At 45.4% G+C, this 14,600-nt stretch overlaps 1 protein-coding gene and 1 non-coding gene across 2 annotated transcripts in view; one reads left to right on the forward strand and one right to left on the reverse strand.

Annotated features, from left to right (window-relative positions):
- LOC146669036 (receptor-type tyrosine-protein phosphatase gamma-like) overlaps nt 1–14,600 on the forward strand; it is a 368,084-nt gene that overhangs the window by 90,295 nt on the left and 263,189 nt on the right. The gene's annotated exons all lie outside the window — the stretch shown is intronic.
- trnar-ccu (transfer RNA arginine (anticodon CCU)) lies at nt 5,159–5,231 on the reverse strand. Its single transcript has one exon. It is a non-coding gene; the product is annotated as a tRNA-Arg (tRNA).

The raw sequence follows: 14,600 nt of genomic DNA on the forward strand, positions 1-14,600 counted from the left end.
AGCTGAGACAGTGTCCTCCTCCCTGCCAGGCTAAGTAAACAGTCTTCCAGCCAACCCAGGTGGCCTTGCATAGAATGGGAAGAACAGTCTAAACACAGTCATTATCAGGGTGTTGTTGTTCAGCTCCAGCCTTGAGACCGCAGCTGGCGCCGAAGGGGTCTCCGCAAGAAGTGATGGTGGTTTTTACTTTAGCGCAAACAACTCATATGAATTTCAAAGCTGTTCCAACAGTCCAACACTGGTCTCTCAATCTCCCGTTGGAGAGTGTGGAGCAGGGAAATTATTTTACTGCTATTGGTAAATAATCATCATCATTACCATTGCATTAATAATATAATCTGCAGCATTGATATTGCATTCAGAGGTTTAAACAGTGTGTGTGTCTTTCAGAAAGACTAAGTTGCAGTTGACAGGAAGTTCCAGAGAGTTTGCAGAAGTGAAAGCAGAGTCTAAGTTATTCTGAGGAGCAGGTTAGACGAGGCTATTTGAATTACTAGCTTATTCAAATTGTCTGTTATACTTTTATATTCTTTTACTAAGCTCTTAGCAGAGGTTCTTGATTAAAACATTTATTCAACATAGTACATATAGTTTCAGTTCGGTTATTACACATAAGGATGAGCCTCTGGTCTGGTAAAAGGTCAGAAGTGCAACGGGTGAGATGAGAGAGCATTTGAGGACGACACACATATACACACACACACACACACACACACACACACACACACACACACACACACACACACACACACACACACACACTCAGTTAGAGAGAATCATTTATAGGTGGAAGTTTAATCATGTTTTTCTTGGGGTTGCAAAAGAGCAGTTTGTCGCAGAACTGCTGCTGAGGTGTCAAGATGACAAGAGAGCATCCAGCAGTGACAGGATGTACCGGCCATGAAGATAGAAGACAACGTTCCTTTAAACTGTGTTAAAAGTCATTGTGGTTTTGATTTGACGTATGTATATATTCTGTCTGTGACGTATGAAGGGGCGTCATTAATTCAAACCCTGATGGTATAAAAATCTGTGTATGCTTTGATTAAGTCGAAGATCAATTCCGGTCTGCATACAGAATGGTCTTCCCATGCGTGTATTCATTAAAATCAGTTGTTTGACCAAGATCTTCTGGACCTGGTTGTTTGTACTCTCCTTCCTCAATTATGTGAACCTTAACAAGAGCCATGAGCTTCTCCATGATGTTATCCAAACTTACGTTCCGTGATGTTGTCATTCTTGTGCTCAAAGAGCCGATTCTGAGAACTCACGAGCGCAGTGAGCTTCTCCAAGATGTGATCGAGTTTGCACTCAGAGGTCTTGTTCTGAGTATTCACGGCAGCCGTAAGCTTCTCCAAGATCTTATCCGTGCTGCACTCAATGAGCCCCTTTTGAGAAACTCACGCCTCGTCCCATTGTTTCAATCCCAGCAGGCAGCCTTGTGGGGGTTTGAACAGCCGGTTCTGCTTTCTTAATTCTTCGATAAGCCAGGGCCAAGCCAGCCTCAATCAGCAATAACCCTGTTATCATGGTTCTGAATAGGTAGATATCTTCAGCAGTCAGGCTCACCTGAGCCCAGACTTCTCGTTGAGAAAAGGGTGTCAATTGCATTTAGGGACCAGTTGATCAAATCCATAATTCCTCTTTTAGGTTTTAGAGAACAGACTGTGAGAGAGTGTTCCAGGGAAAAGTAATACAAAAAACACAAGACTAGACAAGGACATAAGAGGCTAAGCAGGGAAGCTAAGGGAGAGGAGGAGAGGAGAAAAGTGCAACTGCCTTCGCCGAGAGCACGAGAGAAGGTAACGGACTATTTTCCTGACGTTGACAAGTTTATTCAGTTTGTGACGACAATACAGAAAGTTGTTGGTGTGGATCTCCTGGACGAGAAGAAGTGATATCGTTTAAGTAACCATGTTACTAATTTAAGACAGGGGAAAAGAGCGGGTAAAACTCATTTGAGGAAAAAGTAAAATCTTTATTAATCGCAAGATGGTCAGCCATCACTCTGTGTTTCTTATATACTTTTTCTTCTTCGCTGCTTTTCTACCTTCTCTGAATATGGAAAATCTAAAGGTGGCCTCTTTGAATATAAATCAAACTGTCACAGATTATTAGGCAGAGGACTCACTCGCAGGACTGAAGTTTAGAGAGAAGGTGAGGGTTTATTTACAGTGTGGCGCCAAGTGAGAATATCTACATATATACAGTTGAGACAGATAACACGGGGCTCCAGGGGGTGGAGTGGGTCCGAGGGGAAGGTCCAAGGCGGGGTACATCTTCAACTTAATCCACAACTCACTCTGAATGTCCACTCCAAAATGCTCACGCTCACTCACACACATCCACAGAAATCCAGACGGCAGGGAAGATGGGCAGGGAATCTAGAAGTCCTGTACACAGAGAAAAACAATGTTAGGAGGAAACTCTAGGTGATCACAAGGAATACTTCCAAAAGCTAGGCTGACGCTAGGTAATGTGACAATCCAGCGAGGAAGCAGCCTCTCTTGCCATCTTAAGTAGTCTGCCAGGATCAGTGTGAATGAGCCACAGGTGTGTGTTCAGGGCGGGTTCAGAGGCGGGGAATCAAGGTCCAGTTCCAGATCTTGTAGCACTCATGTCGTGAATTGTGGGTTTACAGATCACCACATGATTTTAATGGATTTGGTTCTTACTTTTACAGGGACACAGATATCTTTTTGGCATTTTAACACTAAACTGTTTAATTTTTAAATTGTTTTGGGCTTTCTGGAGATCAAAGAAGCATGAGTTTCAATCTCTGATTTGGTGGTGGGAGGTAGGGAAAGCTAAAATCAGGAGTTTCTGCCAGCAATATACTTATACAGTGTAAATCCACTGACAACATTAGGAGGGTGATTTGGCAACTGGAACAGGAAATAACAGACTTGGAGTGTGTTTCTGTTAGTCAGAATAATCAGCAGGATTTATTGTATCAGAAAAGGATGGAGTTACGTATTCTTCTTCAGGAGAGGGTTAAAGGGGCTCTAATTTGTGCTCGGTTTACAAAGCTTAGGGACATGGATGCACCAACAACATTCTTTTTTAATTTGGAGAAGTCAAGTCGCACGGGAGAGGCAGATGGTCTGCCTTCGTCTGCCAAACGACCAAGTTACAACAGATCCAGCTGAGATGAGAAGACTTGCAATGGAGTTTTATGATAATCTCTTTTCGAAAGATACCTGTTATGAAGCAGTGGTAGCAGAACTTCTTCAACTTACTTCAGAGGATCAGGAAACTAAACACGGACTTGACATTGGAGGAGCTTACACTGGCGGTTACACAGATGGCATCTGGGAGATCTCCAGGAATAGATGGTTTTTAAACATTTCTGGAATGAATTGGGGAACGATCTTCTGGATGTATTTAATGATTCCTTTGTTAGGGGTACACTTCCAGCAGGGCGTACTCTCTCTGCTGCCTATAAAGGGGGACCTTGCCTTGTTACAAAATCTGGAGACCAGTGACTCTTTTATGTACAGACTATAACATTCTTTCAAAGGTGTTATCCAATAGACTGAAAAATTTTATTGACCTCCCCATTTCCAGTGGATCAGTCATACTGTGTTCCAGACAGATCTATGTTAGACAACTTATTTCTTATGAGAGATGTTTTTGCTGTCTGTGAGACATACAGTATGACCTAAACGTGGGGATTATCTCTATTGATCAGGAGAAGGTTTTTGATCTTGTAGATCATACTTTTCTTTTTTCAACCTTGCAAGCATTTGGTGTGGGAAATGTTTTTCTTTCTTGGGTGAAATTACTTTATGCCTATGCTAGTTGTGTAGTGAAGGTGGCAGGTGGGTTGAGTAACCCTGTATCAGTTCATTAGGCAGGGTTGTCCCATTTCAGGTCAGCTGTATTGTTTAGCAACTGAACCTCTTTTATTTAGATTGAGAGCAAAATTAAAAGGTCTTACCCTACCGGGTATGGGTCACAGTTCTTCGGTAGTTGTTTCTGCTTATGCTGATGATGTTAATATCTTTATTAGTAATCAACATGATGTGAATGAACTGAGTGAAAGTTTAACTATGTATGAAAAGGCTTCTTTGGCCAAAGTTAACTGGGACAAAAGCGAGGCCTTATTGGTGGGTAAATGATGCATAGAGAACAGTCCAACCCTGCCAGGAAATTTGTGCTGAGGAAGGAATGGTATTAAGACACTGGGACTTTTTATAGGTAATGAAAAATTTCAGAAAAAGAAGTGGGAGGGCATATGGGAAGAAGTTAAGTCAAAGTTGTCTAATTGGACATGGTTGCTACCCCAGCTGTGATATAGGCGTAGGGCTCCGAATGCCAGTAATCTGTTTGCCTCGTCCCTGTGGCACAAGCTTGTGGTGTTGGTTCCACCTGCTAGGCTGGTTAAAGATGTTCAGTGTTTCATTGTGGATTTTTTCTGGTCTGGGCAGCATTGGCTTTATTTGGGGCCATTTATGTTGTCTGTTGACACTTGTGAAACCACATTGTAACCCGGTAAAGGACCAGGCGCCTGACTGCAGCTTCATAGAAAATTAGCAATCAGAAGTAGTTTCGACTATGGAGCCTGAGTGTGTGAATAAAACACAGGAAACCAAAATAGAGCTCAAAATATATATACTATGTTTGTTATGAGAAATATATAGACAGATGTACAAAAAAATAAAAAAAAATACCAGAGAGTACCAACAATTTTAATCACTGAATCTAGTTCCATTAAAAGAGGGGGAGTAGAAGGAGCACATGTGATGTGCTCAAACACAGCTGAATCAAATGCTTGAATTACCTTTTCAGCATGGCATCAAGTTTGGCAAAGGCCTGATAACCCGCCATTCATTTGATTCAGCTGTGTTCCAGCAAGGATGCATCTAAAAGCTAAAGAAAAGTAGCTCTCGAGGACTGGAGTTGGAAGCCTCTGTGCTTTGCTACGTACAGATAGGGAGTCGCCCTCGGTGATCGGGGGCCGTTATAGTATTCGACTGACTCACTCGGCGCTTGTACTACAGGGTTCATGGTCTATGTTTTTGGGGAGCAGGTCCTGACTGTCATCTGTTATTGGACACAGTTCAGAGAATCTGGCCATCCAAAAAACATAGCAGAGGATGGTTTCGATCTATCGACCTCTTGGTTATGCGCCCAGCATGCTTCCGCTGCTGGACTGCACCCTAAATGGGACTCGAATCCACAATCCCTGGCTTAGGAGGCCAGTGCCTTATCCATTAGGCCACCAGGGCTGATGAGTGCTTGTCTTCCTTTCTTTGGAGGTTGTTTTGGGTGTTCAAGTGAAAGCCATGGTTTCAAGCTGAGTTTTAGTTCAAAGATGAAGCTGTATTTAAAAACATTTGAGAAATGCTGAGAAAATAAATTACACTCTGTACACACTCTGGGCAACTGACTGTCCAGAACTCTGGACAGCCAACACGCTGTGCTTATTGCTCCACTTTATATAGTGGCATTTGTATTGTCTGTTGAGACAAACCACATGAAGACCAGAGAATTCCAACGATTCGGATCACTGAATCTAGTTTCATTATCTGCATCTGTTCTCTTTCTTCCCATGTCAGAGGGAGGTCAAGGACTTGTGGATATAATGGCTATCATGACCACTGCCTTCAGGTTACAAATCACTCTTAACTCATTCACTGCCAGCCATTGGCAGTGAATGAGTTAAACCCATTGACTCATTCACTGCAATTGACGGCTATAGACGTCAATGGCAGTGAATGAGTTAAGATGCTTTATGGACGTAGCTACTGATGGCTTCTCTTGGCTCGGCTGCTTCTCCAGAAAGCTGGATATCCTGGACTGGATAAGCATCTGTTTTTGCTTAAAACAGCAGAGCTTGATATGATGGGTTTACCACCTTTTTATCATTCAGTGTTGGATGCTTGGAAAACACTGATGATTTTCTGTGATCCTGACCTAGACCTGGCCTGTGGCTTTTTGAGGAACCATTGTTTCACAATGACTTTTTTGTATGGGATTGTTTGCTGTCATTACCTACAATAAGGACCAAGTTCATTCAAGCTGGGATTTTGAAACTGGGTCACCTCGCAAGACTATCGATAGGAAGGATATTCGATCTCACTAACATTAAGTCCACCAGAATCTTAAAGAGGATCCTGGAAGAGGTCTGGGAGTCCTTACCCGTGTCACTGAAAGTATTTGCTGAAAACTGCGATCTAGCGGACCAGTGGCATAATGAATATGAGTACGTATTTCCAGTACTTTCAGCTGCATCAGCTTTTGATGGCTGGCATGAGGAGAATGGACTGCTGAACTGTTGGGTATTCTCAGTTCATGTGGGAAGAAGCACTTGTATCAAAGTTGTGTCCAGGTGCTGAACTTGTGCTCTCTAGCAGGGGTCAGGGAGTCAAGGTGGACACAGATTTTTGATTCAGACCTTGCCCCGAAGGGCAGATGGAGGGTCCTGTATAACCCACCTGTTGAGAAACAGGTTGGTGACCTCCAGTGTAGGATTATACATGGATTGATAGCTATGAACAGACACAGAGCTCACTTTGACCCGACTACAAGGGGTGCTTTTTTTTTTTTTTTGTGAAAAACAGGAGTCGCTGGAACACTTGTTTTTGTCCTGTGTGAGGTTAAAAAGCCTGTTTAGTTTATTGCAGGAATGGGTTGAAGCCCTCGGTGAGCGTTTTTCTATGGCTGTTTTTGTTTTTAGTCTTAAGTACAGAGCTTTGAAAAAGAAGACTCATGTCTTAATTAATTTCCTTCTTGGAATGGCTGAGTTAGCAATTTGGAAAACAAGGAAGAATAAAGTGCTTCGACAGGGTAGGAATGATGCAGCACTTAGTTTTAAGGGGTTAGTCGCATCGAGATTGAAAGTGGAGCATGCTTTTTATAGAGTTACTTGTAATCTACAGATGTTTACAGATTTGTGGTGTATTCGAAATTTTTATGTTCATTGAGGAAGGATGGTGCACTTGTTTTGCATTTATAGAGTATTATTATTATTATTATTATTATTATTATTATTATTATTATTATTATTGTATTTGTTTTGATAACTACACGTTCATCGAAGTGTGTGGTGTTTTTGTGACTTTTCCTTTGACTTTGTGAGTGTTTGCATTATTGAATTGTGATTTGAATAAATGCGTTTGTTAAAGGACTTTCTTTCTGTCTTTCTTTGTCTTTCTAAGGATGACCTTTGAAACCATAAATCTAACCATAAATCGTCGGAGAGTCATTTTTAATGAATTGCATATTTGATTGCAATCAGTATTTTGAGTTGTGTTGCAATCATGTTATTGCTTTGTGTCATTGTGTTATAAATTTGGCTTGTGCAACAAATAACTCTGTGTTTACCCCCCGTCTCACACATAAACACCCAGAGTGTCACCAGCAGGCTGCAGGATGCCAGCTTCTACAACAAATCAGCTTCATGCACAGACACACACACACACATGTGCGTGTATGTTTGTGTGCTGGTGAATGTTCTTAAGCACTGAGAGTATTAGAGGCAGATGTAAGGGATGCTAATGAACTTATGGCCACTGTAAGGCCTGGCTTGGATGGTCCTAGCATACATACATTGTCTGCGTCTGTGTGTGTACTTCCCTGCACGTTTGAGCACCCTGATATTCTTTTTATCAAGCCAAGTGAGAAGTGAGCAAGTCAAGGTTAAATACAGGAGCACAGGAAGGGGCTGTGCATTTTAATTAAGCTTGAGGAAACACTCTGCAATTCCCCTAAATGCCCCTTGTGATGTATGACAGGAACCAGTGTTGTCTATTTTTCTTCTGAAGAGGAACTTTTGTGTACTTGGACACAGAGGCTGGGCCTAAGTGCCTGTTCTTTTGAGCTTTATTGACTTCTGGCACTGTGAGCTGAGGCAGTGTGATAGAGGAAAAAATAAGGTTCCGGGTATCCAGCTCAAACACATCTGCTATGCACCAGTACAAATGTGGGTGTGCATTTGTACTGGTGTATATTTGCACAGTATTTCACCATCAGAGATGGGCAATAACGCGTAATCTGATTAGTTTTTTCAAGTAATGAGTAAAGTAAGGGATTACTATTGCAAAAATAAAGTAATTAGATACTGTTACTTTCCAGTAAGCACACTGAGTTGCTGTGTTACTAAACTGTGATTTTGTTTGTGGGAGTGTCACATGACATTCAATTCAATTCAAATCAAATTCTTTATTGTCCCAAAAGGGAAATTAGTTTAGCAACAGGATAAAAGTAAGCAAAACAATAATATAAAATGACAATAATAGTAATAGAAAATCCCAGAACGGTTATATGCCATTTAGGAGACAGGATGCAGTAGGGATAAAAGACACCTGGAGTCTTTTGGTCTTCCTCAGAGTTACTCACTGTACCAACTCAAACTCACTGTGAAGTGGATGGTTCCAACAATTAACAATAGAATGAGCCTTTCTAAGCACATTTTTATTGTAAATGGCCAAAAGTCCATCTTGCCAGCTCCCTGAAATTTTGCTAGCAGTTTTTTCAAAAGACCCAACTGATTCTTATTCTTCACTGTCAGGTTACCAAACCAGGCAGCGATACAAAAAGACATCACAGATTCGATAAAACGTCTATAAAACAACGACAACATCTCAGATGAGACATTAAAAGATTTCATTTTCCTTAAAATGAACAGTCTTGGTTGAACTTTTTTAATAGTGGCATCAGCATGAGATTCAAAACAGTTTATGATCAAGTACCACACCTAGATATTTTATTTTATTTTTATTTTTTTTGCCTGTCCCGTTTGGCTCTTTTGCCATCAGAATTGTTGTCTAAAGGCAAAGAAAGATGCCCAACGGATTTACTTTACCAAATTGACCATCCCAGCCTTGCCGTAATGGTCCATTTGATTCACCTTTTATTGTTTATTTTATTTTCACTTACTGAATACGGGACAGACTTGACTGGGGGAAAGAAGGGGAGAAAGAAAGAGGGAAAGAGAAACAGCTGAGAAGAGGGACGGGGGAGAAGGGCAAAAGACAAAAACCAACAGAACGGGCAGAGAAAGAAAAAAAAGAAGAAAAAAAGAAAAAAAAATGCATATATCGATCACCTGGGTCACCTGTTGAGAAAGAAAAAAGAAAACAAGCAGAAGAGAACAAGAGTAATAGAATTAACAGCATCACAATGATATATGGGAATATGACAATAAATACTAAATATTAAACATTATTGTGCAGCACATAAGATCAACAGAACACAGTGTGCTTTGAGGTAGGAGCCAAAAAGGGTGTAGTTTGTGGGTGTGATCACCCATGTGTACACCTGTGAGCATGGACGCGCTTGTTTTTTGTTTTTTAAAAGGTTCCTTCATGTAATGATCTGCTAGAGGGTGTGGGGGGGCCACAGCCCCGTCCTCCAGGGCATGAAGCAGGACACCTAGATATTTGTAACTCTCAGCAATCCCGATTTCAGCAGTTTGAATGATAGTAGGTGATGAGCTATAACATGACTTCCTAAAATCAATAATCATGTTTTTAGTTTTTGAAACATTTAGTGAAAGGAAGGACTGATCACACTAATCCACATCATCTGGGGGACGAGTCAGTCAGTGACTGACGATCACTGTGTCGTGATCCAGTAGAGGAGGAGAGCACATCAGGAATCACATGACTCACCCTCACACATTGTGACCTATTGATCAGAAAGTCTGTCACCCAGCCGACCAGACTAGTGTCAAGCTTAAAATGATTGTAAAGCCTGTCAGCAAGTAAGAGGGTTGAATTGTATTGAATACCGATGGAAAGTCAGCAAATAATAATCTTGCATGGGTGTGGGCGGCCTCAAGATGCTTATACAAGAGATGCAGGAGTGAGACAACAGCATCCTCCACACCTCTCCCTGCTCTACAGGTGAATTGGAAGGGGTCAAGATGGTGTTCAACATGCATTAAAATCTCCTCTTTAATTATCTTCTCAAATGACTTCATCACTAAAGAAGTCAGAGCCACAGGCCTAAAATCATTCAGTGCCTTAGGAGAACTGCCCTTAGCAACAGGAACAATGACAGCATGTTTCCAAATCTTAGGTACAGTCTGTAGCTCTAAAGAAAGTGAGAAAATGTGATGAAAAATCCCACTCAACTGATCAGCACAAGTTCTCAGTACCTGTCCACAGACATTGTCAGGTCCAGGACTCTTGCTTTTAGTGTGTCTAAAGAGATTAGCTACCCCCCTCTCATTAATATAAAATAAATGGGGAGTGATAGTGTCACGGTCCGGGGCAGCGGCCGTGTGGAGAGTGGAAGGAGGACTCAAAACGCAGCACTTATTCAGGTGTGAGGGTGATTTATTGATAATATCAAATATAAAGTGGGGATGGTAAAACAGAACTAAGGATGAACTAACTGGGAGAAACTACACAAAGAAATAGCAAACCTGAGCATGAAGGGAGAACAGCAGGGAGAGCACGCAGGGGATTACACCAGGTATGAACACAGACGACGCGACGAGGAGCAGAGGAAAACACACACTAAAGTACACAAAGAGACACTGGGTAATCACACACAGGTGGGAGACACAGCTGGACCTGATTAACCTGACGAGACAGGGGAACACTAACACCAGGGACCAATAGAGGGAGCACAAACCCAGAACCCAGTGTCTAAAATCCCAAAACACAAACCATCCCAAAACAGCCCAAGAATAATAAAGAGAATAATAACAATAAGGAACACAAACACAAAGTCACTGAGTCATGGCCGCAGGACCATGACAGTACCCCCCCCCCCCCCCCCTCAAGGGCTGGCCCCTGACAGCCACAGAAACACACCACCAGACCCGGGCGGGCGGCAGGGGGCCCAGGACGGAGGGACCGGGCCATGACCAAAACGAAGACCCCAGAGTCCCAAACAAACGTTCACAAAACTCACAGGGGAGCAGAGTCCGAAGCACAGTTCAGGCGGCCGGCCACGAAGAAGGCCGTGGCGGCGCGTAAAGAGTTCGGGAGGCCGTCCACGAAGAAGGCCGTGACGGCGCGCAAAAAGTTCAGGGGGCCGACCGTGCGGAAGGCAACGGCGGCCGCTCAGGCGAAGAGGGTCCGGGGGCCGGCCGTGCGGAAGGCAACGGCGGCCGCTCAGGCGAAGAGGGTCCGGGGGCCGGCCGTGCGGAAGGCAACGGCGGCCGCTCAGGCGATGGCGGTCCGGGGGCCGGCCGTGCGGAAGGCAACGGCGGCCAGTCAGGCGACGGCGCCCGGCCAGTAGCCTAGCCAGTGGTCTAGAAAACGGCCGTTTAGCTCCAGACCCAAACGAGGCTGGGCCAGGCGAGGCTGAAGGCACGGAAGCCGGGGCCGCAGCGGGCGAAGATGCTGAAGACGCTGCTGCAGGCGATGATGCGGATGCTGAAGACGCTGCTGCAGGCGATGATGCGGATGCTGAAGACGCTGCTGCAGGCGATGGTGCGGATGCTGCAGACACGAAGGCTGGACCAGACGAAGATGCAGACACGAAGGCTGGACCAGACGAAGATGCAGACACGAAGGCTGGACCAGACGAAGATGCAGACACGGAGGCTGGACCAGACGATGATGCAGACACGGAGGCTGGACCAGACGAGGATGCAGACACGGAGGCTGGACCAGACGAGGATGCAGCCGGGCCAGGTGAGGATGCGTCCTCAGGCTGAGGTGTGGCCGTAGCAGGCGGTAGCACTGCCGGTGGTGGTACTGCAGGAGGCGGCGCTGCAGCCACAGGTGGAGAAGCAGCCACAGGTGGAGAAGCAGCCACAGGTGGAGAAGCAGGAGGCTGGACGGGCTCCTCGGGCCCCCCAGCAGGCGAAGCAGGAGGCTGGACGGGCTCCTCGGGCCCCCCAGCAGGCGAAACAGGAGGCTGGACAGGCTCCTCGGGCCCCCCAGCAGGCAAAGCAGGAGGCTGGACGGGCTCCTTGGGCCCCCCAGCGAAAACAGCCGCAGAACCAGCGGGCACGTGGGCCTCCGGCACACACGAAACAAAACCAGGAGGCACGTGGGCCTCTGGCACACATGAAACAAAACTAGGAGGCACGTGGGCCTCCGGCACACGTGAAATAAAACCAGTAGGCACGTGGGCCTCTGGCGCACATACGGAGGGCTGCAGCTGCGCAGAGCACTGACCCTGCTCAGGCAGTGACAGCCCGGTGCAGTTCACAGCCGGCATCTTGGCCTCCAGGGGTCCAGAGTAAGCTGAGGGCAGTAACCCAGCCTCTGGGGAAGCCCCGGAGTGAGTAACAGTCACTAATGTTGCCAGCTGTTGAGGAACAGGTCCGTAGCGAAACAGTTTGTCTCCCTGCCCAGAAACAGCGGTGGAAAAACAGTGCGAAAATTGTGGCTCAGCCATTACCGGAACTGTGGGCTGTAGCGATGCTAGCGGTGGTGGTGGCTGAGTGGCTAACCGGAGCGGCGGCAGAACGGGTAATTGAGCCCTTAGGGAGGCTAACGGTTGAGCCACAGACCTGAGAGCTTGTGGCCGGACACAGAACTGAGCCGGAGAATGGTGATAAAGTCCTGGCTCAGAAGGAGCGGCAGAGAAACAGTCTCTCGGTTTTACAGAGGGTTTGTAGACGCCCACTTGCGAAGGATCCGTTACCACGAAGGTAGGTAAGCTATCTACACTGTCTCTCATCCCGCTCTGAATAGCCCCAGAAAACAGAGTCCCGGAATCTGGGGAAGCCAGAACATGTCGCTCGCTCACCGCCTCAGGCTGCTCGAAAGTAAAAGCAGACGGGGGGTGAAGTCCGAGGTCCAAAAGGAGGAACTCCCGCTCCCACGAACAAAGCGAGCCCAGAAGCCATGGGAGACCGGTCACCAGACGCTGTAGCCGCCTCTCTATAGCGCGCTGGGACGTGCCACCCGGGTTTTCCAGCCACCGGTCGATCAGCTCCTGTGTGGCATCGATGAGATTTTCCCGTAGCTCCCTGGACGGGTTAAGCGCTGCTGGGTCCATGTTGTGGTCGCGTCGTACTGTCACGGTCCGGGGCAGCGGCCGTGTGGAGAGTGGAAGGAGGACTCAAAACGCAGCACTTATTCAGGTGTGAGGGTGATTTATTGATAATATCAAATATAAAGTGGGGATGGTAAAACAGAACTAAGGATGAACTAACTGGGAGAAACTACACAAAGAAATAGCAAACCTGAGCATGAAGGGAGAACAGCAGGGAGAGCACGCAGGGGATTACACCAGGTATGAACACAGACGACGCGACGAGGAGCAGAGGAAAACACACACTAAAGTACACAAAGAGACACTGGGAAATCACACACAGGTGGGAGACACAGCTGGACCTGATTAACCTGACGAGACAGGGGAACACTAACACCAGGGACCAATAGAGGGAGCACAAACCCAAAACCCAGTATCTAAAATCCCAAAACACAAACCATCCCAAAACAGCCCAAGAATAATAAAGAGAATAATAACAATAAGGAACACAAACACAAAGTCACTGAGTCATGGCCGCAGGACCATGACAGATAGTCTTTTCCCTCAGTGTGCTGGTCTGCCTAGAACAGTCGAGATTCTCAAAACGCAGGTAAAAACTGTTAAGACTGTCTGCCAGATGTTTGACAGAGGTAAACCGTAGGGGTGCAACGATATTCGTATCGATATTGAACCGTTCGATACAGTGCTTTCGGTTCGGTACGCATATGTATCGAACAATACAACATTTGTAATTTATTTTATCAACTTTCCTTCTGACGATGCTGTCTGTGTTGAGCGCTCAGTGAATCTGCGTTCGACTACTCCGCCTAGGCTGCACTGTCGAGCGCAGATCCACTGAGCGCTCAACACAGACAGCATAGTCAGAAGGAAGAGCGCAGGGCAAGCTAGCAAGACAGAAGTTAAGCTCTCCTTGCAACATGGACCTCCCCCACCCTCATTCAGATCTGGCGTTTGGAACTATTTTGGTTTTCATGTGACGTATGACCCTGAAGGTAAGCGAGTCATGGACTAAAGTAAAACAGTATGTTGGATGTGCCATGCTATGCTCAATTACATGGGTGGGAACTAGTGTGTTAGCGCAGTTAGCTCGTTAACGTGTTGGCCGTCTAGCCCCATGCACGGGGCGATCGGCGGTAGCTCGTTAACGGAGATTTGCCGTGTTGTGGCGTTAAGGTCATTTCAACGAGATTAACCTGAAATCACTAGTGGGAACACAACGAATATGACTGCACATTTACGCCGACATCATCCTAGTGCAAAGACAAATACAACAAGCATGCTACTAACTTTAGCCGAGTCATTTAGACAGCTGTTATCACATGATTCTCCTTATGCTGCTGAGAATATAGCCCAGAAGAAGCGGATAGTATAGCTTTTATTTTGGAAAGAGACATTTCTCTGTAATAAACTCTCTTTTCCAAAGATGAGTGATTCCTCAATCAGATACAGGGCTTGCAAAATCGCTAGCCCGACGTCCTGGGGCTAGCGAATTTTTCAGTCGGGCTACCAAAATCTATCTCTGCCCTGCCCGTCGGGCTATTGTAGGAAAAATATATGTCAATGCTTTTGCATTCTTTCAGAAATGTAGCTGGGTAATTATGTCATTGGCATCGGTGAGCCACTGTCAATATGTGACATATTGAAATCACGTTTGAATTTGCGCTTGTTTTTTTGCTTTCACTTTGCAA

This window comes from Rhamphochromis longiceps, linkage group LG5, assembly GCF_057381845.1.
Source record: "Rhamphochromis longiceps isolate RC_006_pf linkage group LG5, R_longiceps_female_GT1.1, whole genome shotgun sequence".
Lineage (NCBI taxonomy): Eukaryota > Metazoa > Chordata > Actinopteri > Cichliformes > Cichlidae > Rhamphochromis > Rhamphochromis longiceps.